General features: G+C 37.2%; 1 protein-coding gene across 1 annotated transcript in view; it reads left to right on the top strand.

Annotated features, from left to right (window-relative positions):
- The first annotated feature begins 365 nt into the window (after positions 1 to 365).
- The window catches only part of B3GALT1 (beta-1,3-galactosyltransferase 1), a 410,482-nt gene continuing 386,419 nt past the window's right edge, over positions 366 to 24,428 (top strand). The window contains exon 1 of the mRNA XM_061135308.1: positions 366 to 391. The gene's annotated coding sequence lies outside the window, so the exon portion shown is untranslated. The remainder of the gene's footprint in view (positions 392 to 24,428) is intronic.

Here is a 24,428-nt window from a genome sequence, read left to right as displayed (position 1 = left end):
GGGAAAGTAAGTCTAGTAGTTGCTGAAAAAGAGTTAATACAGTATTGCATTAGATAAAAAAGTCATCCTTTCAAGGATGGATGAGATTATTGAGTCAAGGGAAGAAAATTCCCACATTCAAATTATGTCTTCTATAAAGGGTGAGATTTTGTACAAGATAGTTTGATGCAAGATATGTGGAAATTTCATGAAATGGCAAAAAGAGAATCTGAATAACCTGAAACAGAGTATGAGTGTTAGATGAAGTGCACCTAGAAGATTATTTATGTATTTTTCTTTCCCCTTAGACCTGGTAGAGGCACTTGAAGAACTGCTCAGTCCCGGGGAGGAGGGATTGCCTGAGGACACCGTCGCTTTACCCTAAAGCGAGTGCAAAAGTTTCCATTATAAGGTAATAATTGATTCCTACTTTTGGTTTTTGTAACCTTCGAAAATTAATGAAACCATGGTGTAAAATTAGGCTATATTATCAGAAGTATTAAAGATGCTCCGAATTTATTTATAGCTTTGTTGTCATTCATGCTTTATACCTTTCATGTGGAATATGTGCAGAAATAATTCCTTTGCAGATATTATCTTTATGTTTGAAGTTGGAGGATACGTAGTCACAGCGGGAATTGCAAAGCACCAGTCTGGCCACTTTGGATTAAAATATCCTTAGCAAAGATTCTCTCTTGAGGTGCTTCTTGGCCTTTTCCTTCTTGCGGGCACACAGAAAATGGTAATGTCCCTGTGGTACTCTGCAGAAGCTGCTCGTTCCCAGAGACAACTGGTACTAGCCCCAGAGCATCTGAAGGGATAGAATCTCAGTACATCTGTAAACCATGTGTAGAAGAGCTCTGCTGGGGAGCAAGAGATGCTTCTTTTTTGAAAACTCTGAAGTGTATCCTCAGCTTTTTATATGTCCCTGTTATCAGAATCTGGATTTAGAGAAGCTTTTCATCGAGGAAAAAAAAAATGATACTTTGCATTCTAAATTTTCCTATGAAGTTCATTTTCCCTAAAGATTGCCCAATATTTTACATCACGACACTTGAATGAGTGTTTTCCTTCCATCTCTGTCTGCACAATGATAAAGAAATCCTCTCTTGGAGGACCCACATAGGCACATCAATTCTCACAGAACTCCTTGTTCTCCTAGGGCTCTGGGCAAGTTTACAAAAGACAAAATATACCTCCAGGGATAGAAGGAGCCCCTGCAGCCCGAGGTAACTGTAGAGTTTAGGCCTCCCTTCCGTATTTGGTCTGGTCTGGGTAAAATTAAGTTACCTCATTCAAAAGAAACTGAGTAAGCATTTGACAGATTTGGGGCCTGACTCAAACCCAGGCCGAATATTGCAGAATTAGAGGATACAGGCTGATGGGATCAGCTACTCTGGTGCTTCTCTTATGCCTCATTTCAGTATTGTCACATGTTCCACCACAGTTACCACCTCAAGGTTAAGAGGTAAGAGCTGAGATGCCCAGTGGTATCTCCTTGAAAGATGGGCATAAATAGCCTTTGGTCACAATTCTGTCAATAGAAGCTGTCCTATATAACCAGGACCTTTGGTTTGGTTTGCTTTGTTTTGTTTTTAATTAATTAATTTATTTTACTTTACAACATTGTATTGGTTTTGCCATACATTGACTTGAATCCACCATGGGTGTAGTGTACATGTGTTCCCCATCCTGAAGCCCCCTCCCACCTCCCTCCCCATCCCATCTCGTGGGTGATCCCAGTGCACCAGCCCTGAGCATCCTGTATCATGCATCGAACTTGGACCGGTGATTCGTTTCACATATGATAATTTACATGTTTCAATGCCATTCTCCCATATCATCCCGCCCTCGCCCTCTCCCACAGAGTCCGAAAGAGACACAGATGTATTGAACAGCCTTTTGGTTTGCTTTGGTTTTATAACCTCTGTGTCTTAGATTTTGCTTTTTTTTTAAGTGATTAACAGATTTTTGTTAGAGCAGTTTTAGTTTTACAGAAAAATTAATTGAAAACTGCAATGAGCTCCTCCTACATATCCTCCCTGAAAAGCACACCTAATTTGTCCCATTATTAACATCTTTTATTGGTATGGTACATTTTTTGCGATTGATATGAACCAATATTGATACATTTTTATTTATTAACATGTTACATAAAGGTTCACTCTTTGTATTGTGCATTCTGTGGGTTTGAGAAATATATAGTGACACATTTTCATTGTTAGTGTATCACATAGAATATCTACACTACTCTGAAAATTCCAGGTGCTTCCCCTGTTGGCCCTTCTCTCCCTTCACAGAAATCCTGGCTACCTTTGATTGGTTTACTGCCTCCACAGCTTTGCCTTTTCAGGGATGCCATACAGCAGATAGCCTTTTCAGATTGGCTTCTTTCACTTAGCAATATGCTTTATGGTCCCTCCATGTCTATTTGTAGCTGGACAGCTCATTTCTCTATATTGTTGAGTAATATTCATTGTACGGATGTACCACAGTTTGGTTTTCCATAGCTTTTTTTTTTCTTCTTTTTCCCCATAGCTTATTAAAGGATATCTTGGTTATTTCCAAGTTTGACAATTATGTAAAAAAGCTCCCATGAACATTTATCTGCAAAGTTCTATGTGGACATAAGTTTTCAGTTCATTTGGATATATGCCAAGGAGTGTGATTCCTAGATCGTATGGTTCAAGTATGTTTAGTTTTATAAGAAATCTCTAAACTGCCTTCCAAAGTGGCTGTACCATTTTGCATTCAGTATGCATGAGGGTTTCTGTTGCTCCACATCCTTACCAGCATATGGTGGTGTCAGTGTTACAAATTTTAGTCATTCAAGTGATTATGTAGTGTTTTCTCATTGTCTTAGGTTTTTTTAATTTAATTAATTTATAAGGAAATTGTGACTGCCCAGAAAACTCTGGATATTTAGCCAGTAGAAATTTCTTTGGCATTTACTTGGTAATGACATTGATTAAGAATGTGAACTTTCCCTTGGCAATATCCACTATGGTCATGCATTTTTATGAGATAAGCGTGTGTATACACCTAAGGGTTTATGCACATATGTCTGTGTATACCTTCTATTCTCCATAATAGAAAGAGGTCATAGTGGGCAAAGACTTTTCTAAAAATACACCATCAAAATGAAAATATACAGCATATATCAAAGATATTTTTGTTTCTTTCAAAAAATGAAATATGAGTATTCTATGGATCCAATATGAAAATAGGCCATGCTTGATGTTATTTACAGCTAGTTTTCTGACATGAATAACAGTGTTTATACAGGCCACATCAAATTAGGTGCTCTTAATTTTTCTATCCTGTTAAATTCAGCCATGCAGATATAGCCACAAGAAAGATTCTTCTTAGTCCTTTAAAGTTACAGTATTTTTTTCTGTATGCTGGGTGCATGCTCTAGATTTGATTGTACTACTTTAAACATTTCTGATGAGATGGACTTCCATACTAGGATGTGACTTTCTTCTGTGTACTCCTTTCATTTTTCTGTCTGAAATATGGCACAGTGCCTGTGTGAAGGACAGAATTTGCATGACTCTTGTTAAAGACAGTAGGGAAGACTTTATTCAGGAGGGACTACAGCAATGAAGTTTTGCTGCAAGAGAAAGAAATAGCTCACCTTCAAACACAACAAGGACAGTGGGAGATTTAGCCTAGGAGCAAAGTGGGGATCAGTGGATGGATGGAAAATTACCAAGGCCAGAGGAATTCTTGCTAGATTGATTCAACAGGATTCCTGCTGAAGGCAGGTCAGGGAGACAAGATGTGGGAATGTGTGTGTGTGCGTGTGTGTGTGTGTGTGTGTGTGTGTGTGTTGTGTGTTGTGTGTTGTGTGTGTATGTGGAAGCTGATCTAATATCAAAGATTCCAGAGGAAGAGTCCCTAAACTGACTCAGCAGAAATTTCATAAAGAAGTAGAATAAGATGTCTGTTGGCACTGGGTATATCTTGAATCTAGATTGCAAAGTCATTGATAATGGTGGTATATAGAAGACTTTTTTCAAACTTTAGTATGCATAAAAATAACTTGGAGTTCTTATTTAAATTTCTCTTAGACTCCAAACCTAAATGTCTGAGTAATTTGAAGGGTCCAGGATTCCCCACTTTTAACAAGTGTTCCAGGTTACTCTATTATCGTTGTCATTCAGTCGCTCAGTCATGTCCAACTTTTTGTGATCCCATAGACTGTGGCAGGCCAGGCTTCCCTGTCCTTCACCATCTCCCAGAGCTTGCTCAGACTCATGTCCATTGAGTCAGTGATGCCATCCAACCATCTTGTCCTCTGTTGTCCTCTCCTCTTACCTTCAATCTTTCCCAGCATCATGGTCTTTTCTAATGAGTCTGCTCTTCTCATCAGGTGGCCGAAGTATTGGAGCTTCAGCATCAGTGCTTCAGTGAATATTCAAGATTGATTTTCTTTATGATTGACTGGTTTGATCTCCTTGCTGTCCAGGGGAATCTCAAGAGTCTTCTTCAATAAGGGACCTATAAGCCCTGTTTTTAAAAACACTGATCTATATTATAATATTTACAGTTTTCCTCCCTGTAGTATGGCTGATGTTAGAAAGTATCCCCTGAAAACAGGCTAATAGGGAAATTGGGCAAAATATAGGAACCCCAAGAATGTACAGATGAGACTGACTTCATGGCCCCTTTCAGTGGTGTCATTTATGAAGGATTGTCTTAAAAGTCCAAAATAAGAAAAAAAACTGGACAAAAACTGTTAAAGTATTAGAACATTTTTAAAAAAGAGTGATATGTATATTTTGTTAATATAGTAAGTATTGGTAAATAGATAAAATATAATTCAATTATATCAATGAATTATTTATTTCAGAGGTATTGATTAAACAATATTTAAAATTTTAGGGAAATGATAAATAACAAAACCAGAAATGGAGTATTAAGTTGGTTAGTACCTTTATCTCAGTGGAATATTATTTTTACTACTTTGAAGAATGATGACATTTATAAAGTTTTTAACATAATGTTATGTTAAAGAAAACTTAGAATCTACAAATATATGCTTGGAATGGCTGTTTCCACATAAAATATGTATGTATATGAGATGAAATTTTAGGTGTTTTGAATTCTAAAATTTTTAAAATATTACATGGTGGTCACAAAATCAGTACTAGAATCTGAAACCGAGGTGAAAAAATACTATGTAGAAATCAGAGGTTATGGTCATGAATTTTTAATAGTTAAAGAGTAAATAATTTTCAGGTCACAAGGTGCTTTGAGATTATGCCACTATCTATCCCCGGGAAAACTTAAATATATAGCAGTGATACTCATAGCTGGCTGATTATAACAGTTATTTGGGGAGCTTTCTGAAAATATGAATTTCTTAGAATCTTGACAAGTGCTGCAGTTTTTGCAGATCGGAGTCTGGGTCTTGGAATCTGATTTTTTTAAAAATATGCTATTGATGGCCTTACTGATTAGTAAAGTTTGGCAACTACTATTGTGGGAAAGATAATTTATGCCTTTAAGAATTTCTACAATGATCAATATATGGCACCCTCCGCCCCAAAAGAACCCCAAAACTCAAGACAGATAATGTCAAATTCTAGATTGTTTAGTGTGTGTGTGTATATATATATATCATGTATGTGTGTATATATATATATAGATATATCATAGTAAATAGATAGAAGTTCAGAAGCAGGGAGGAGTAACATGAGGAGGATAAGATAGGAGAGCATTCTGGATCAAGAACCTCAGAAGCATTAGTGGCGGTGTGGCAGGAAGGGGGACCCCTTCCAGAGCCCGAAACTGGGCTCTTGTCTAACACTCGGAAATGAATTGTCCGAGGAGACGCATGTGCTGACAAAGCAAGAGATTTTATTGGGAAAGGGCGCCTGGGCAGAGAGCAGTAGGTAAGGGAACCCAGGAGGACTGCTCTGCTGCATGGCTCGAAGCCTTGGGTTTTACGGTGATGGGATTAGTTTCAGGGTTGTCTTTAGCCGATCATTCTGCCTCTGAGTCTTCTTGGTGGTGCACGCCTTGTTCAGCCAAGATGGATGCCAGAGAGGAGGATTCTGGGAGGTGGCCGGACATGTGGTGTCTCCTTTTGACCTTTCCTGAACTCTTCTGGTTGGCGGTGGCTTATTAGTTCCGTGTTCCTTAGCAGGACCTCCTGTCGTAAAACAACTCATGCGAATAGTTACTATGGTGCCTGGCCAGGGTGGGTGGTTTCGGTCGGTGTGCTTCCCCTAACAGTGGGGTAGCATAGTGCGCAGAAACCACACATTTCATCATCTTAACAACCTTCATGTCAAGAGGAGAAGTGGTGAGACCTTGAAGTGCTTAGAGATGGCTGTAAAAAGATGGCACCATTTGGGGACAGCAGCTTTCTCAGCAATCCACAGTGCAAGCCCTTCACCCCTTCCCTCGAGGTTCAGATCCCTTTCCAAGCTTCTCTTCCCATTTTGGATCCAGGCTCTGAGGCACAGAGAAGCACTTTAGGATGGGAAAGTCCTGTGGAGTCTAGAAATCAGTGTTTCTTTTTGCTAGGCTTTTTATTTTGTGTTGAGGTAGAGCTGATTAAGTCAATGTTCTGATTGTTTCAAGTGATCCACAAAGGAACTCAGCCATACATATACATGCATCCATTTTCCCCCAGACTCCCTTCCCATCCAGGCTACCACATAACATCGAGCAGAGTTCCTGTGCTATACGGTAGGTCCTTGTTGGTTATCCATTTAAATATAGCAGTGTGTACATGCCCATCCCTAACTATCCCTTCCCCTCATCCCTGCCCCCAGCAACCATAAAAGCTCTTTCTTGAAGTCTGTGAGTCTAAATCAGTGTTTCTTTAGACGAGGAGAAGAAAGGCAAGGAAAGAAACTTCAGAATATTTGTGGAAGGACAAAGCATTTATTGAGTATGTTTAGTCAAAGATATTAGGGCATTTAAAAGGCATCCATCACAGAGTAAATTGAAATTAAACCTTTACGAATAGGTATGACATGTTTCCCCAAGACAGGAAAGGCAGAGCAGAGAGGCATTTCAGTGGTGGGGGCAGCATGTACCGATGTCGGCCACATGTGTGTCTTCTGTGGACACAGTTTCTTTTTCAATGTAAATATTACTGAGTCCAAGCTCACTCTTCTCGCTGCACGACAGGTCGATGAATCCGAGAGATGAGATATTGAGGCAAGGAAAATACTTTAACCAGGGAGCCCACAGACCGAGAAGATGGCAGGCTTAGCACGTGAAAATAACCATCTTCTTGGTGACTGGATGTCAAGTTCTTTTAGAAATTAGAGATGGGGGGAGGTAAGGAAGCAAAGTAAAAAGGCCATTAATCTTGCAAACGCCTCTGAGAATGGCAAGACTCAGGCAGGGGGATGTGTTCATTTCTTCCTTCTTATCATCCACAGGTGGGGGAAAAGGGTTCTGAACAAAGGCACTTTAACAGTCAGGCAGAGGGGCAGGATTCTCTGAGGCAAACCATTCTGTATGATTATAATAACAACAGTAATGAAAAGCAAGTCAAAGAAACAGTTCCAACATGGAGCCAGAACTGGCTTCCTCCCTGGAACATAAATGCTTTTGTTTAAACTTATATTCTTCTGGCTCAGTTGCCTGAACTGACAGAACTTTGTTTTATGCAACATGGGATCTAGGAGGAGGAGGTCCACGAATGTTTCTTTAATGAACAAAACCAATACCAGCTTAACTAGAGTCATTTGAGGTGTGGGCGTAGATGAGTTTGGATGGGGTTGGTTCTCATTTGGGCAGGGCCTCAAGTCCCAGAAGAATTTGGACTTGGTCTTAAAGTCAAGGTTTCTGAGAAGGATAATGAGAAGATAAATGTGAGTTTTGAAGAAGAAAATCAGCCAACAGTAAAGGAGATGGATTAAAGAGAGGGGAATAGGAAATGCAATTAGCATGCTAATTAGCTAATTACCATGAGAGGAAACCTGGATGAGGCCGTTGGCAGTGAAAAGAAAAAAAGAAGTGGATAGCATAGGGAAGTTTCCCAACTCAGAGTAATGCTGATTAATCACCTACTAAGTGCTGGTCACTGTTCCGGACCAATCGGTGAACAAAACAGAGCATATATTTTATAAGGACAAAACAATAATTTTAAAAAAACTAATAAATATAATCAGTAAGGTATATACATATTAGAAGTTGCAGCTGTTATAAGAAAACACCAATTTGAGCCCAGTAAGGAGAGCCAGGAGGGAGAAGGGCAGCAGGTTGTGATATTACAGAGGACGGTGAGGGGAGGTGTTTGTTTAAATGCTTTTGTTTAGAAGCTTTTGCTCAGAAGATTTGAGGAAGGTCAAAGAGTGAGCCAGTCCCCGGAGGGAATAGCATTCCAGGCCAAAGAAAGAGAAAGAGCAAAGACCCTCACTTTGAGGGTGCCTAGGGTATTCCAGGAACAGCCACATTTTGAATTTAAAATCTATTTCAAGCAAGATGCTACAAGGCACCCATCACCTGCTACTGAGATGGAGGATTTGGCTGCTGGAAACAATCTTCCTCCTTTGTAGTTCTGCTTCAGGCCAGATTGGATTAAATTTCTAAGGGACAAAGGAGAAGGAAAGAAGCAGTGTGAATTGAGGAGTCAGCCTCAGGCCATGCCTATAGTTAAAGTGAGAAAAAGTGAAGTCAGAGGAAAACCCGGATGGAGTCTATCCTTAAGGCTTTGTAAAGAGGGTTTGGCTAGAAAAGGAGGCCTTTTGGTGCCACATGCAGAAAAAAAAAAAAAAAAAAATTAAGGAGACTAGAAGACTGCAGGGACAAAACCCTGATGGGGTTGGGAGAGGAGGCATTGTGTTACAAAGGTCACTGATGACTTGAGAAAACAGTTTCAATTGACTGAGAAAGAAAGCTCAGGATTATGGTGTATCAAGGTAGTTCTGTTTCCTCCATCAGGTACAGTGACCGTCTGTGCTGTTAAGAATTAGTAGTATCCTAGACAAGTTGAGTTTTTCAGCTCAGCATTAAAGGTACTTGAATAATGTTTTGAAATCTGTCTTTGATAAGTGTTGACAAGCTTGAAAGACTCAGATTCGGTATGTGTGGCTTCACTTCAGGGGTATGCAACTTCTTCCTCTTTGCTCCTCCATCTGCTCTGATTTCAGAACGAGGCTCAGCTTTGACATGTAGAAGAATCAAGTTTTCTTCAGGTCATCACTAAAGCTTGTATTTTATTAATGCATCAAGCCTTTTTCTGGGGCACAGTGATGTTCGGGTCTCAAAAGGCCAGCAGAAACTCAGGGTTATCCTAGGGTGAAGAGTGGAGCCTGTCAATATTTGATAGCCTCTTTAATAACTCCCTTAATGGAATTTTTTCTTTTTAAAATTTGCAAGAATTAAGACATAGCATAAGTAGTGATTCAATACACGTCTGTTAAAATGTTAATAAAAAGGTACATGGAAGTCAGGGATTTATAAAATTGGTGCTTTCAGCTCTGGTTCCTGCTCCCTCTGCTATGACCTAGAATTCGTTTTTTAAGATATCAAAGCACCTAAAAAAAGTACTTTGAAAGCAATGGGAGGTTAGACATTCAAAGAATGGAAAAACATCCTAATCTAAGAAAAGGGATGGGCTTGTTATTCTGGGAAACAAATAAGGAGAGAGTGTTAGAGTTGATGTGATAGATGGTGGCAGTTACGTGGAATTCCAGGATTGATTGTAAAGAACTTTCTGAGGGAGATCAGATTCCTATTTAAGGCCAGCCTCTTGCTCCTTAGTCTCTTTCTCTCTTTTCTTTTCAGATTTCCATCATCTTGCCTCTTTTAAAACCTGGTCTCATGAAGGGATCCACTGTCAGTCTTCTGTAACTTCATGTGAATTTAAATCAATGTGTTACTTCTCCCAAGTGTGTGTACATTTTAAAAAGGAAAGGAAGGTTGTGTCTCCATTTAAAATAATTACAATTAGTCTACTCAGTCTGCATGTAAGACGTGGGGAATTTTAAGGGAATTTTGACTTGGTGATTGCACTTTTATGTTTATTTTTGCTTCCATTTTATATTAAAGGAACTATGTCGCTCTCATAATTGCAACATGATGAGATCCTCATGGCTATTTATCTACCTGCCTTTTTCTTTGTCAGCTCCACAATTTGGCTGAATTTGTCAACAAACAAATTTGTAGCTGCATGTTGCTTTTACTGTTTATTCTTTGATACTCCCATCATTATGTGTCAAATGGGAACAATCTTAAATGAAATCTAGATCTTATATTCTGTGATAAACATCACCACATTTTCCTTGAAGGCATTGTCTCAGAAATGACTTTTTAAAAGGTAGCACTATTGGTCTCATTTCTCAAAGGGAGAAATATGTCAGTCAGAATAGTTAGATAGTAATCTTGGTATATTTAGTATTATGAGACTAAAGGATTTAGCAGTAAAAGGAAATCTTTACAGAAGAAAAAATTGGCACATTTTGTTAGGAGGAAGAGAGTTGAGTTGTTATATTTGACTGTGAATCTGACAACACTAGAAGTGATTGCTTAGAAATAAAAGCTTTTCTAAAGCTTTTTATTTGAATTAGTCATTATAATTGCATCAATAACCATTCTTCATTTTTATAAGCACAGAAGTATGCATCATTTTTTAATCCTTCAATATTCAAAAATGCACAAGACATAAACTTTATAGAAACAGAGATAGAGAGAAAATAACACTTTGTCAAAGCATCTCAAAGCTCTTAAATGATGAAAGAAATTGTTTACTTTTCCCCAAGAAAAAACAGCAAGTTGGGTGGAGGAGATGAGTGAAGCAAATGAGAATACATGGCTGGCTTTGAGATGGTGAGGAGAGGTAAAGTGTGTGTGTGTGTGTGTGTGTGTGTGTGTGTGTGTGTGTGTGTGTGTGTGTGTGTGTGTGTGTGTAAAAGAGAGGCAGCACAAGAGATAGACATAGAGCAGAAGCTCAGAAGGAAGAGTCTGAAATCCCAGCAGAAGGAAATATTTGACTATCTTTCAAGTTTTTGATTTGACACTCAAAAAATGGCTTTTTGTTGCTTTGGAAACATCATTTCACCTTCTTGTGTCTGAATTTTTTGAAGAAAAACATCCACTTAATGTCACAATAGCCTCACAGGAACAATTTAATAATTTCTGCTAAAAGCCTTTAAGAACTCTTGGCATAGAAGATGCCGTTTTACAAAGGTGTTCTCAGCCTCTGCCAGGATTAACAAATTGAGAACTTGATGGGTTTATTTACTAAAGTATCAGTTGTAGAGAATAAAAAGCAAGAATACTTTTATTTTAGGACTTGTTAAAATGCTAGTTAAATAATGACCAGAAAATGACAAGTTAACCTTCTTCAGTGGCACTTCCAAAACATGGCTTTAATATGCCTAGTTTTATTTCATCTCTTTAAGTGATAAGTAATCAGGAAAAATTCCTTTGGGATGCCATTGATATGATCTTTGGAGAAAATCATCTTCTTCTATTTTTGTTTTTTGGGATCTTCTCTTGATTTGACCATAACTGGATTATCTGGCTATATACGTCTCTAGAGTAACTACAAACATCTAGAGATCCTATGCCACACTTGGACCCCAGGCAGACCTTGACATAGGAGGGAAAAAAGATGCCCATATTGTGCTTCCTGTAAAGGCAAGAGTGCTTGCCCATGGCTACATTTTTTATGTGAGAGCATAGTAATTCTTGAATACATTGCTAGTACATAGATCTAAAAGAAGAATATGGCTCATCATCTTGGCTAATGTTTTTGGAGCTTTCGACTCACTTGTTGAGTGTAACTTATTCCTGGGGTGGCAACAGAAGAATCTTTTGAAGAATGATTTGTAGGAATAGATTGTTCCAAAAAGGTGATTATAGCCTCTTTGATAATTGTTTGAATTCCAACCCTTAATTGATGGTTGCTCTATCATGCTATCTGGGATAGTGAAACTTTTAACTCTAAATTGATTAAGTTTGTTTCATTGGTTTGCTAATAAATTCCTAGAGTAGAATAGTAGGATATCCTTTAAAAATTGACATGTAAAGAGTCAATGATATCAATTACAGGATATATTTTAATAAAGTACAGTAATTATAAAATTATTGTCCTTTTAACTAACTTAATAAGATATTATATGGTGATAGCAAATGGAAAAGGACTTTGAATTTACAAAACTAGAAAAGACCTTTTTGAAGTGGGTATTTTGAGCTAATTTGTTTTTTCTTTCTGATAACATATCTATTAAATAATAAATGAAATCAAATAGAAAAATGTATGTTTTTTCTAAACTAAATATAAAAACTAAATATAAAAACATTTATATTAATATAGCATTATAATTATAATATTTTAGTACATTAGGTAACTAATATAAGTATTTATAGTTTTCAAATCTGAAATTTTCAGTTTTTTCTACTTAAGCATTTGAGTTTATTAAAAATTTTTTCCTTGATTTTAGCTTGAAGTTAAAACTTAAAAAACAACGAGCCAAAATAAGAAATAGCAATACATTTTATATTCAAGATCAAACCAATGTTTCAAACATTATATTTTATAGTTGCCTCTTAAATATAAAATCACTTAGAACTTTTCAGTATTTGAAAACCATTTTGCCCCTAAAGGCAGCTCTCAGAAATGTTAATTCACTCATCTGCAACAGCAAAAGAATGTCGATGAGATTGGGCCACCACTGGACTGCTCTTGGAGTAATTAAATACCTTGGACTTTACCTTGCAGTGACTGCTTATTTCTTGGCATTTAGCCTTCAAAGTAGTGTTATGTTTGAAATGAGTACATGAATGAATTACACGTGACGTTTATAGCAAGACTCTAGAGGCTCATTTCCACTCTGAACTCTTAGTGTTGATCCCTTTGAAGTTGTAAGCATCCTAGTGAAATAAACTTGTCTAATATCACTTCTGTATTTCATTTTTCCTACAATAAAAGGAATAGACATAGGACTCTGGATGGTTCACTCATTCATTCATTCATTTATTTTGGGAACATTTACTAAAAGTCTCCCTTGTGTTACGTAGTGAACAAGGTGGTGAAGGCTTACATTCTAGTAGTGGAGATGTTTTCAGTTGCTAAGTCATGTCCAACTCTTTGCAACCCCATGGACTGCAGCACACCAGGCTTCCCTATCCTTCAGTCTCTCCCAGAGTTTGCCCAAGCTCTTGTCCATTGAGTCAATGATACTATCCAACCATCTCATCCTCTGTCACCCCCTTCTCCTTTTGCCCTCAATCTTTCCTAGCATCATGGCCTTTCCAATGGGTTGACTTTTCACATTAGGTGCCTTTGTATTAGAAATTTAGCTTCGGCATCAGTCCTTCCAATGATTATTCAGGGTTAATTTCCTTTAAGATTGATTGGTTTGATCTTGCTGTCCCAAGGGACTCTCAAGAATCTTCTCCAGCACCACAATTCAAAAGCATCAATTCTTTTGGAGCTCAGCCTTCTTTTTAGTCCAACTGTCATATCTGTATATGACTACTAGAAAAACCATAGTTTTGACTATACAGACTTTTGTTGGCAAAGTGATGTCTCAGCTTTTTAATATGCTAACTAGGTTTGTCATAGCTTTTCATCCAAGGAGCAACCATCTTAGAATGTCATGGCTGGAGAGATATATACTAAATGAAATATTTGACAACTATTTCTGAGTGTGTGTGTCTGTTAGTCGATAGTTGTGTCCAACTCTTTGTGACCCCATGGACTGTAGCCTGGTAGGCTACTCTGTCCATTGAATTCGTCAGGCAAGAATACTGGAGTGGGTAGCCATTCCCTTCTACAGGGGATCTTCCTGACCCACCAATTGAACCTGCATCTCCAGCATCTCCTGCTTTGGCAGGAGAGTTCTTTACCAGTAGCGCCACCTGAAAAGCCAAGTATATCCATAGGTACAATTATGAGAAATGCCATAAAAGAAACTGGATGAATAGAATGCCTTACTGTAGTCAGAGGGATCAGGAATCTCCAGGTGAAAAACAAGTGAAGAGAAGGGGAACATCTCAGGAAAAGCAGCCAGAGTATTCTAGGCATATATTGTTATCATCAGGATATTTCCTGGATAAAACTGCAACAAGAAAAATGTAATGACTTAGGATTTTAATTAGTACTTTATAACATATAGATTCTAATATCCATACATGACTACAGGAAAAACCATAGCTTTGACTATATGGACCTTTGTTGGCAAAGCAATGTCTCTGGTTTTTGATATGCTATCTAGGTTGGTCATAGTTTTTCTTCCAAGGAGCAAGCACCTTTTAATTTCATGGCTGCAGTCACCATCTGCAGTGATTTTGAAGCCCAAGAAAATAAAGTCTCTCACTGTTTCCATTGTTTCCTCATCTATTTGCCATGAAGTGATGGGGCCAGATGACATGATCTCAGTCTTTTGAATGTTGAGTTTTAAGCCAGCTTTTTCACTCTTCTCTTTCACTTTCATCAAGAGGCTCTTTAGTTCTTCACTTTCTGATGTAAGGGTGATGTCATCTGCATATCTGAGCTTATTGATATTTCTCCAGGCAGTCTTTATTTCAGCTTGTGCTTCATCCAGCCTGACATTTTACTTGATGTACTCTGCACAGAAGTTAAATATTCAGGGTGACAATATACAGCCTTGACATTCTCCTTTCCCAGTTTGGAGCCAGTACGTTGTTCATGTGTGGTTCTGACTGTTGCTTCTTGACTTGTACACAGGTTTCTCAGGAGGCAAGTAAGGTGGTCTGGTATCCCCATTTATTTTAAGAATTTTCCAATTTGTTGTGATCCACACAGTCAAAGGCTTTGGCGTAGTCAATGAAGCAGAAGTAGTTGTTTTTCTGGAATTCTCTTGCTTTTTCTATGATCCAACAGATGTTGGCAATTTGATCTCTGGTTCCTCTGCCTTTTCTAAATCCAGCTTGAACTGGATTGAATCTGGAAGTTCATGGTTCACTTAAAACCTGGCTTGGAGAATTTTGAGCATTACTTTACTAGCGTGTGAGATGAATGCAATTGTGCGGTAGTTTGAGCATTCTTTGGCATTGCCTTTCTTTGGGATTGGAATGAAAAGTGACCTTTTCCAGTCCTGTGGCCACTGCTGAGTTTTCCAAATTTGCTGGCATATTGAGTGCAGCACTTTCATAGCATCATCTTTTAGGATTTGAAATAGCTCGGCTGGAATTCCATCACCTCCACTAGTTGTTTGTAGTGATGCTTCATAAGGCCCACTTGACTTCACATTCCAGGTTGTCTGGCTCTAGGTGAGTGATCACACCATCATGATTATCTAGGTCATGAAGATCTTTTTTGTATAGTTCTGTGTATTCTTACCACCTCTTCTTAATATCTTCTGCTTCTGTTAGGTCCATACTATATCTGTCCTTTATTGTGCCCATCTTTGCATGAAATGTTCCCTCAGTATCTCTAGATTTCTTGAAGAGATTTCGAGTCTTTCCCATTCTATTGTTTTCCTCTATTTCTTTGCATTGTTCACTTAGGGAGGCTAAGTGAACACAAGGAGATCAAGCCAGTCAATCCTAAAGGAAATCAATCCTGAATAATCATTGGAAGGACTGATGGTGAAGTGAATACTTTGGCCACCTGATTCAAGGAACTAACTCAGAAAAGACCCTGATGCTGGGAAAGATTGAAGGCAGGAGGAGAAGAGGACGACAGAGAATGAGATGGTAGAATGGCATCACCTACTCAATAGACATCAGTTTAAGCAAGCTCCAGGAGATGGCAAAGACAGGGAAGGCTGGCATGCTACAGTCCATGGGGTTACAGAGAGTCGGATGTGACTGAATAAACAACAACAACATATAGTTTATGTCAGGATACTTTGAAAGTTGCTGTTGACATCCATGCTCAGTCACTAGCTTAGTCGTATCTCACCAGGGTCCTCTGTCCATGGCATTTTCCAGTCAAGAATACTGGAGTAAGTTGTCATCCCCTACTCTTGGGGGGTCTTCCCAACCCAGAGAGTGGCCCCATGTCTCCAGCATCTCCTGCATTGACAGGTGTATTCTTTACCAATGAGCCATCTAGGAAGCCACACTACCCACTAAACTTCTTATTAAAAATTCTCTGCATCATCGTTCATTTTTTCCAGTCTTATGGCTTGACTCCACTATTAAAAGTGTTTGCAAAGTGAATAGATTTGATGGATATTCATAAGTGATTATTTGTAGAAAATTCAAGGGCACATGTTCTTCAAGTCTAGATCCAGTGTATCTGGCTGCCCTGAGGTTTCCCTTCACTTGACTCTCACCCAGGCTATTGTTGGTTCCTGAACACTTGCAAAAAATGAAAAAGCTTACTATTATTGAGTCTTTATTGCATTAGACTCTTTAAAACTTCCAATAGCTGATGCATTTTATGTGATAATGTCAAAAATAGTAGCTTGGCACTAAAAACTCTTTAAAGTCATTGTGATCTCCTGTCTACATTTCCAACATCATCACCGACTGCTTCCTGACACAGATTCTATGATTTGTCCAAAACAGTTCATTTACTTTTCTCCTAATGTAACTTATTTCACTTCCAAGAAATTCATGCCTACCAAAACACCTCCTCCCCACCATTCATTTTCTTCAAAAGCACATTCGGTCTTCATAATATCATCACTCATCAATGTCATCATTGCTCCAGAGTACTTTTTTTAATCTAAATTCTGATTTTAAAAATCATATAAGCTCTCTCTTGGCATATTCCTGGATGCCTGTTTGCTTGGTAACACTTATAAAATTGTGTTAAAATGTCAAGTGCACTTTGTTTATTTTGTGCATAGCTTCTGTTTATGAAACAGATCTATGTATTGTCCTGAATTCCAGGGATCCTTTTCATATTTTAAATTCATCTTTCTGGCTTATCTTTAAAGCCTTGAAGTCAGGTTACTCTGCCTATATTCAATGTTCAATAAATGCACATTGGTGGATTGATGAAAAAGAACAAATTTAGCAATACCACCAAGCAAAAGAATTGCTGTGTCATCACCAGGAACTTTCTGGCTCCGTGGATTAATATGCTCTGGGTACAGTTCCATACCAGATTAATTGCTACCCATCATGAAGAAGTTAAAATACTCTCTGAATTTATAAGTTATACTGGAATCATAATGAAGTTTCTTAATTTTGTGCCAAGCCTGTAGATTGAGTATCTACAATTATTTAGCTGGCCTTATTTATTTAGTGATACTCATTTCCTGAGACTGTTAAGATCATTGAATTGGAATGGATACAATTCTAGCCTATAGTCCATATCCTACTGTGTTATAAGTTGCTTAGAACTAGATATCCTATCCTATTATACATTAACCATGGAAATAAGACTAGTCAGTCTTTAGGATCTCAAAATAAATTTAAGGTGCAGCTTTCTTCTGTTTTCATTCTGATTGTTTTTTCATGGGAAGACAGATTTTTAGGACCATTTACCACAGACAGATGAATTTTTTCTTTTAAACTAGTCATAAAGAAAAAAATAGAAGATGCCTTATCAGAGAGGAGTAGTTTCCTTCAGTTTTCATTGGTAGCTGGCTAATTAACTAAATGAAGGTAAATCAATGCAGTGTAATACATACAGCCATAAAAAAAGAATGTATGTTTCTCTATGCACTAATACAGAGAGCTCCGAAATATATGAAGTCAACAAAGCAAGGTGCAGATCAGTGTGTATGATATGCTATCATTTGTATAAATATAAATAAAAAATAATACGGTGGATCTATGTGTGTGTGTAAAAGCTATATATCACTGATTATGCCAGTGACTTTGGAAGAGAAGGGAGATGATTAAAATGAAGAAATGAGAGGGAAACGTTTCACTGAATACATTTTGTATTTTTTAAATTTGGAACCATGTGACTGTATTAACTATTAAAAATAAATATTTTAAATTTTAGATTGGAAACACAAGAGGAAAAATAATTTTCTTAAGCATGACAGAGCCAATGAAAGTTATCTGAAAACAACAGACTTATATTAAGCCTGGAAGCATCTGAAAAATGCTTTCCAAACTCCTCTTTTTGATCTTGTTAACACTCACAGATGCTTTAGTGTCAAACTCAAGAAATAGGATTAGGGATTTCAAGAGGGAAATAGAGTAAAGTCATAGGACTCCCTATGATGGAAAGGACCAATTACAGAGCCAGTGTATTTGGTCGTGAGGTGTTCAGTCAGCTTGGACTTTGAGCACATAATCGAGGCCTGATCCACAGCTACCCAGAACTCATCCACTCCCCCCCTTCCCAAGAATGCACTTTAGAGCCAACAGTGTTGAACAATTCTATGTATCAGGTACTTTTTAGGAATCTGAAAAAAATAATATGGCATACAACAGATAACAAAAATCCCTGCTTTCAAGAAACTTACAGTGTTATAGGAAAGAGGTAAGTAATATTTAAGGAGAATATATATTATATTAAAGTATGCTGATATACTTTATATATACATATATATAAAGTATACGTGTATATATACTCTATATGTGTGTGTGTGTGTATATATATATATATGTTTATATATAATGCAATGCTGATTGTTAAGGATTAAAAAAACAGAAGGGAGATTGGATAGGAAATATAGAAGGTGAAGTTACAGTTTTACTAAGGTGACCAGAGAAGGCCTTTTAGAGTAGGAGATGTTTCTTTAAAGTCCTTAAGGAAATGAGACAGTTAGCAATGCATGCAGAAATCCAGCTAAAAGCATTAGTACCTGGTTGACATAGTACCTGGTTTGGTCAATGAACCAATATGGCTGGAGCGAGTGAGTCTGGGGAAGAGCAACAGAAAATGAGGTCAGAAAAGGGGGAGGAAATATGTAAATCACTTAGGGCTTTGTTGTTCTTTGAAAGGAACTTGGCTTCCAATACTGAAGGTTGGAAGGTTTTGAACAAAGGATTGACATGATCCACTTGCATTTTTTAAGAATTATGACTCTGCTATGTATAAAACTCCATGAAAGAATTCAAGAGCAGAGGTAAGGATGCTACTGGGAAAATAAATGAAATAGTCCAGGAGACAGAAGATGTACATACACTGGGAAGTAGAGAGATGTAGGAGAATAGAAGATCAATTTTGATAGTAGATTCAGTAGAAGGTGTTGACTGTCAGATGTGGACAGTGCGATAAAATTAAGGGTCAGATTGTCTAAGCAGACTCAAGACGAATTACAGATCTTACCTACTAGCAAGTTTACTAATAATTCTTGGATACAGATCATAGCTAAACACAAGCCAAGCATTTTTCCCTTGGAAAGATATGAAGCCATGAATACAGCTCTCCATAAAATGATCTTTTCATGCCTGAGGACATGGTACTCTGGTTCAGATTTAACATGAGAAGTTTAAATACTGTAGGTGATACAGAGCTTGCACAAGGAGTCATTTCATTTGTGAAGCATCTTCTTATTAGATCTTGTTAATTACATAACATGAAAGGTCAACCAGGTCATCTATTCTTTCCCAGATGGATTAAGGTAACAAACAGATTGCAAGTCTGTTACTAACTTTTGCTTTCTAGAGAGCAAGGGGAGTCAAATATGGTGTTCAGGAATTTGTCCTGAACACCAAGGACTGAGTTGTTAACTGTAATGAGGAAGACAGTGAGAAGAGAAGTCACTATGGAGTAAAACTGTAATAGCTCAATTTTGCACCTTCTAAGCTTAACGTATAAATTCGGCATTTTAGGTAGAAATGTTAATTAGCTATATGAATCTGGCATTCAGGGAGAAATCAGGAATATAGATACAAATTTGGGAATCATTAGTATGTTGACAGTATTTAAAGCCCTGAGATAACATGTGGTCATCTGAAGAATGAGACTGGTTGAAAAACTAAAACATAAAATAGCAATATTAGAATCAATAAAAAGAGAGAGGGCCAAAATGTTAGTTAAGGGCCTTAATATATATTAAGGAGACTTCCTATAGGAGAGAAGTCTGCAACTTAGAAAAGGGCCCTCATCTGGCCAAGCTGCTACCCTGATCTTGTACCTCTAGCCTCCAAAACTGTGAGAAATAAATTTTTGTTGTTCACAAGAAAAAATAAATAAATATTAAAGAAACAATACAGTTGTGAAAAAACCTGCTTTTGTTTGTATTTATAAATTTATATAATGTTTTGTGTATGTTTATATTGTAAGTAAATAATTATACAAATATACATATTCATATTTAAATTAATATATTTATATTCAGTGCAAAAAATTGAGTACAGTTGCTATTGTTCTTTCTTAACTGTTTGGAAGAATTGACAGTACTATGTATGGACTATCTTGCAAAAAACAAAATAAAAAAAATTAAAATGGAATCTATTCAAATCTCTAAACCTAATGACCAATTCAAAAAAAATTTGAGGGAGTCCAGGAAAAGTTAAATGACACACGAAGAAGCAATTAACCATGTAACAACTGACGAAATTTTACAGGATAAATGACCTGATTTCTTCATCATATTTAATGATGCAAAGTAGAAATCTTGGTATCACAGCTTCTTTTTCAAATTGTAATTTCTGCCCCCTAGTATAAAAAGGGGAACATGAAAGGAGGAATCAGTTTCAGTTCAGTTGTTCAGTCGTGTCCGACTCTTTGCGACCCCATGGACTGCAGCATGCCAGGTCTCCCTGTCCATCACCAACTCCTGGGAGTCTACCCAGACTCATGTCCATTTAGTCGGTGATGCCATCCAACCATCTCATCCTCTGTCGTCCGCTTCTCCGCCTGCCCTCAATCTTTCCCAGCATCAGGGTCTTTTCAAGTGAGTAAGCTCTTCGCATCAGGTGGCCAGAGTATTGGAGTTTCAGCTTCAACATCAGTCCTCCCAATGAACACCCGGGACTGATCTGCTTTAGGATGGACTGGTTGGATCTCCTTGCAGTCCAAGGGATTCTCAAGCATCTTCTCCACACCACAGTTCAAAAATATCAATTCTTCGGTGCTCAGCTTTCTTTACAGTCCAACTCTCACATCCATACATGACTACTGGAAAAACCATAGCCTTTACTAGATGGACCTTTGTTGGCAAAGTAATGTCTCTGCTTTTTAATACACTGTCTAGGTTGGTCATAACTTTGCTTCCAAGGAGTAAGCGTCCTTTAATTTCATGGCTGCAGACACCATATGATTTTGGAGCCCCCCAAAATAAAATCAGCCACTGTTTCCACTGTTTCCCGTCTATTTCCCATGAAGTGATGGGACCAGATGCCATGATCTTAGTTTCCTTAATGTTGAGCTTTAAGCCAACTTTTTCACTCTCCTCTTTCACTTTCATCAAGAGGCTCTTTAGTTCTTCACTTTCTGCCGTAAGGGTGGTGTCATCTGCGTATCTGAGGTTATTGATATTTCTCCCGGCAATCTTGATTCCAGCTTGTGCTTCATCCAGCCCAACATTTCTCATGACGTACTCTGCATATAAGTTAAATAAGTAGCGTGACAATATACAGCCTTGACGGTCTCCTTTTCCTTTTTGGAACCAGTCTGTGGTTCCCTGTCTATCTAACTGTTGCCTCCTGACCTACATACAGATTTCTCAAGTGTCAGGTCAGATGGTCTGGTATGCCCATCTCTTTCAGAATTTTCCACAGTTTATTGTGATCCACACAAAGGCTTTGGCATAGTCAATAAAGCAGAAGAAAGGAGGAATAGTTAGTTACAAATGGAAGTGTTGACCGTATGTGGGTTTTAATTTGAACAAATCAACAGCAGAAGCCATTTTGAAAGAAAGTAGAAACTTGAACATCAACTGACTATTAGAAGACATGAACAAATTACGTTTAATATTATTAGGTATTCTAAAGGTGCATACTTAGTTGCTCAGCCATGTCCAGCTCTTTGCAGTGCCATGGACTCTCGCCTACCAGGCTCCTCTGTCCATGGGGTGTCCTAGGCAAGAATACTGAAGTGGGTTGCCATTCCCTACTCCAGGGAATCTTGCCGACACAGGGACCAAACTTGTGTCTCCTGCATTGGCAGAAAGGTTCTGTACCACTATGTCACCTAGGAAGCCCCATTTTAAAGGGACATTCATTTTTAAAAATGATTATCTTTTAGAGACACATATTGAAGTATTTCAAGTCAACTTATAGGATTTCTGGGATAAAGAAAACTTCAGAAAAAATTAAAGTAAAATAAAAAGTAAAAGTGAAATAGATGAGTCAAAATTAGCATTATTGAAACTAGGTTATGTGTAATGTGTAGGGTAATTATACCACTCTTTTTTTCTTCTTGTGCATATTGAAAATGTCTGTAGTGAAGAGTTAACTGTTTATAAAAGAAAAGCAAAAAGATATTGTTAGCTAATAAATGTACACATCTGCTTCAATCTGATTGCTGCTGCTGCTGTAAACTAATACACCTTGTTCTCTATCATACATGGTTTCTATTAAACTTTGAGAAAATTTTCACTATTGATATGTATTTTATTGACTATCTTTTATAGACATTTTAATCATATATAAAAGAGGATATCAATTATCCCAGTTTTGTAAAAGTTTGGAATTTAATGAGAATAATCACAGCCGTGTTTAAACATAAGTTTTTTATGAACATGATAGTCAACCAGCAACAGTTTGCTGCAGGAAATAAGACAAGGATTATATTTTCTCTCTTCATGATGCCTTTCAATCTCTCTTTAATGTCCCCTATTGAAAGAATATAACTGGGAGTCATGTGGGAAGGAGAAATAAAGTTCATAGTCACAGAGCTGAATAGAAATGAGTACATTTGAGACCAAGACATAATAACAAGAACTGACAAGCAGAATATCTGTTGCTTTGAGTACTGAAGTTTAGTATTTGTTTTTTCTTTATAGTCAAATAATGTAAATTGTATAGAATGATGACTGATCAAGGTTGACATTTTTTTTTTAAGTAGTTAAATCCTGATTCCTATTTGTGGATATATGGATAAAGTACTGAAATTCTACACACCATAGTCTTTTCACCCCTAATATGGGGCTAATAATGAAATCTACTTCACAAAGTTGTTGTGAAGAAAAGATAAAATGTAAAATGAGTAGCCTGGTCACATAGTACCTGGTTAATAAGTATAAACTGCTATATTTCTTTTATAATTATCATCTTTCAATCATTATCATCGTTGGGATTTCTGTTTTTTAACTTAAAATGCATAAAATATTTAGTGAAAAATACAAGAACATAAATATTTTGATAATTTAGTAGCCAAATAAAGTATTTTTAATATTGTCATTCATATGTTCATTTTACACATTACCACCTTTAAGGACATTATATTTAATATTCAAAATAACACTAAGGGGCAAGAGTGATTAATGTCTTCAGCCTCAGCTAACCTATTATAGCTCTGAAAATCCAGGAACGCATGAGAGATTTTCCTTTGGAAGTAAGGAGATCCATTGATTCAGCTAGATGGCTTTATGTTTGACGTACACATCCGCTGCAAATGTTATTCCATTCAGTATGTTTAACACTAATCAAGCATCCTTGAAGAAACATACTTGAGATGGCAAAAGTGCTCTCTTAAAATTGTCCTCAAGTTTAGGTTGGAGTTTACAAAGCAATTCTTACGATGTGCTGCTGATTAGTGGTGGATCATGTAGTCTCAGAGCTGAGTAGCTCAGCAGCTGAGTAACCGTACAGTTACAGTGAAGCAAAGTCAAAGTGCTGAGAAGTGCCTCAGTGAACAGATGGTTGTTTCAAGGATGACGTGTGTTCCCTGTTTTTTATTTATAATGAATATAAAGCCACCTCCATTACTCTTTATTAGGATGGGATATTTATGTTGGTTTTGTTTTTTGGTCTTACTACTTTCACTGATTTTATTCCCCTAGAGAGATTAAATCTACCACAAAGCAATTTCATCTAAAAATTTTAGTACAAAATGCATGGTGACTTAAATTTTATACTTTCTTCAGGGTATATTTATCTACTGAATCTCTTGAACCTTCCTGAACAAGCATTTTTTAAGTTATCACTTTTAAGAGTATTACATTTAAAATAAAAAAAATTAATTAAAATAAATAATATTTAATATTAAATGATCTTTCTATTGTATGGTTAAATAATATTCTAATAGAAAACTGACTTTTAAAAACCAGCGTTTTAAAGTCACAAAATAAACTACATACATTTTTCAAGATGTGCCTGTGTATTCAACATGTTCTAGCAATACCTATCCTGAAGCAAAGATTTGGCTGAATGCACTTGACCTTCTATTTACAATTAATTTTAATAGTATTTGCCATTTGTGGTTTTTCCCTTTTGCCAAGTTTATATCCTTTCTATTCTCCCCCATTTAACAATTTGAAATACTATACATAATGAGAAGATTCTGTTCAATATGCTGAAAAATTCAAGAGAATTTTTTTTCTGCCAAGGGGCATTTGTCAGCTGCCTTCTCCCTTCTCTCAGGCCCTTATTATTTCTTGTTTGGACTGATACAAGAACTTCTTTAATGATTTCCCTGGCAGTGTCTTGTTTCCTTCCAAAATATCATCAATATTTCTGCCTACGAACGTCCTCTAAAA

The sequence above is a fragment of the Dama dama genome, chromosome 33 (genome assembly GCF_033118175.1).
Source record: "Dama dama isolate Ldn47 chromosome 33, ASM3311817v1, whole genome shotgun sequence".
Lineage (NCBI taxonomy): Eukaryota > Metazoa > Chordata > Mammalia > Artiodactyla > Cervidae > Dama > Dama dama.
This window is presented reverse-complemented; position numbering and strand designations above follow the sequence as displayed.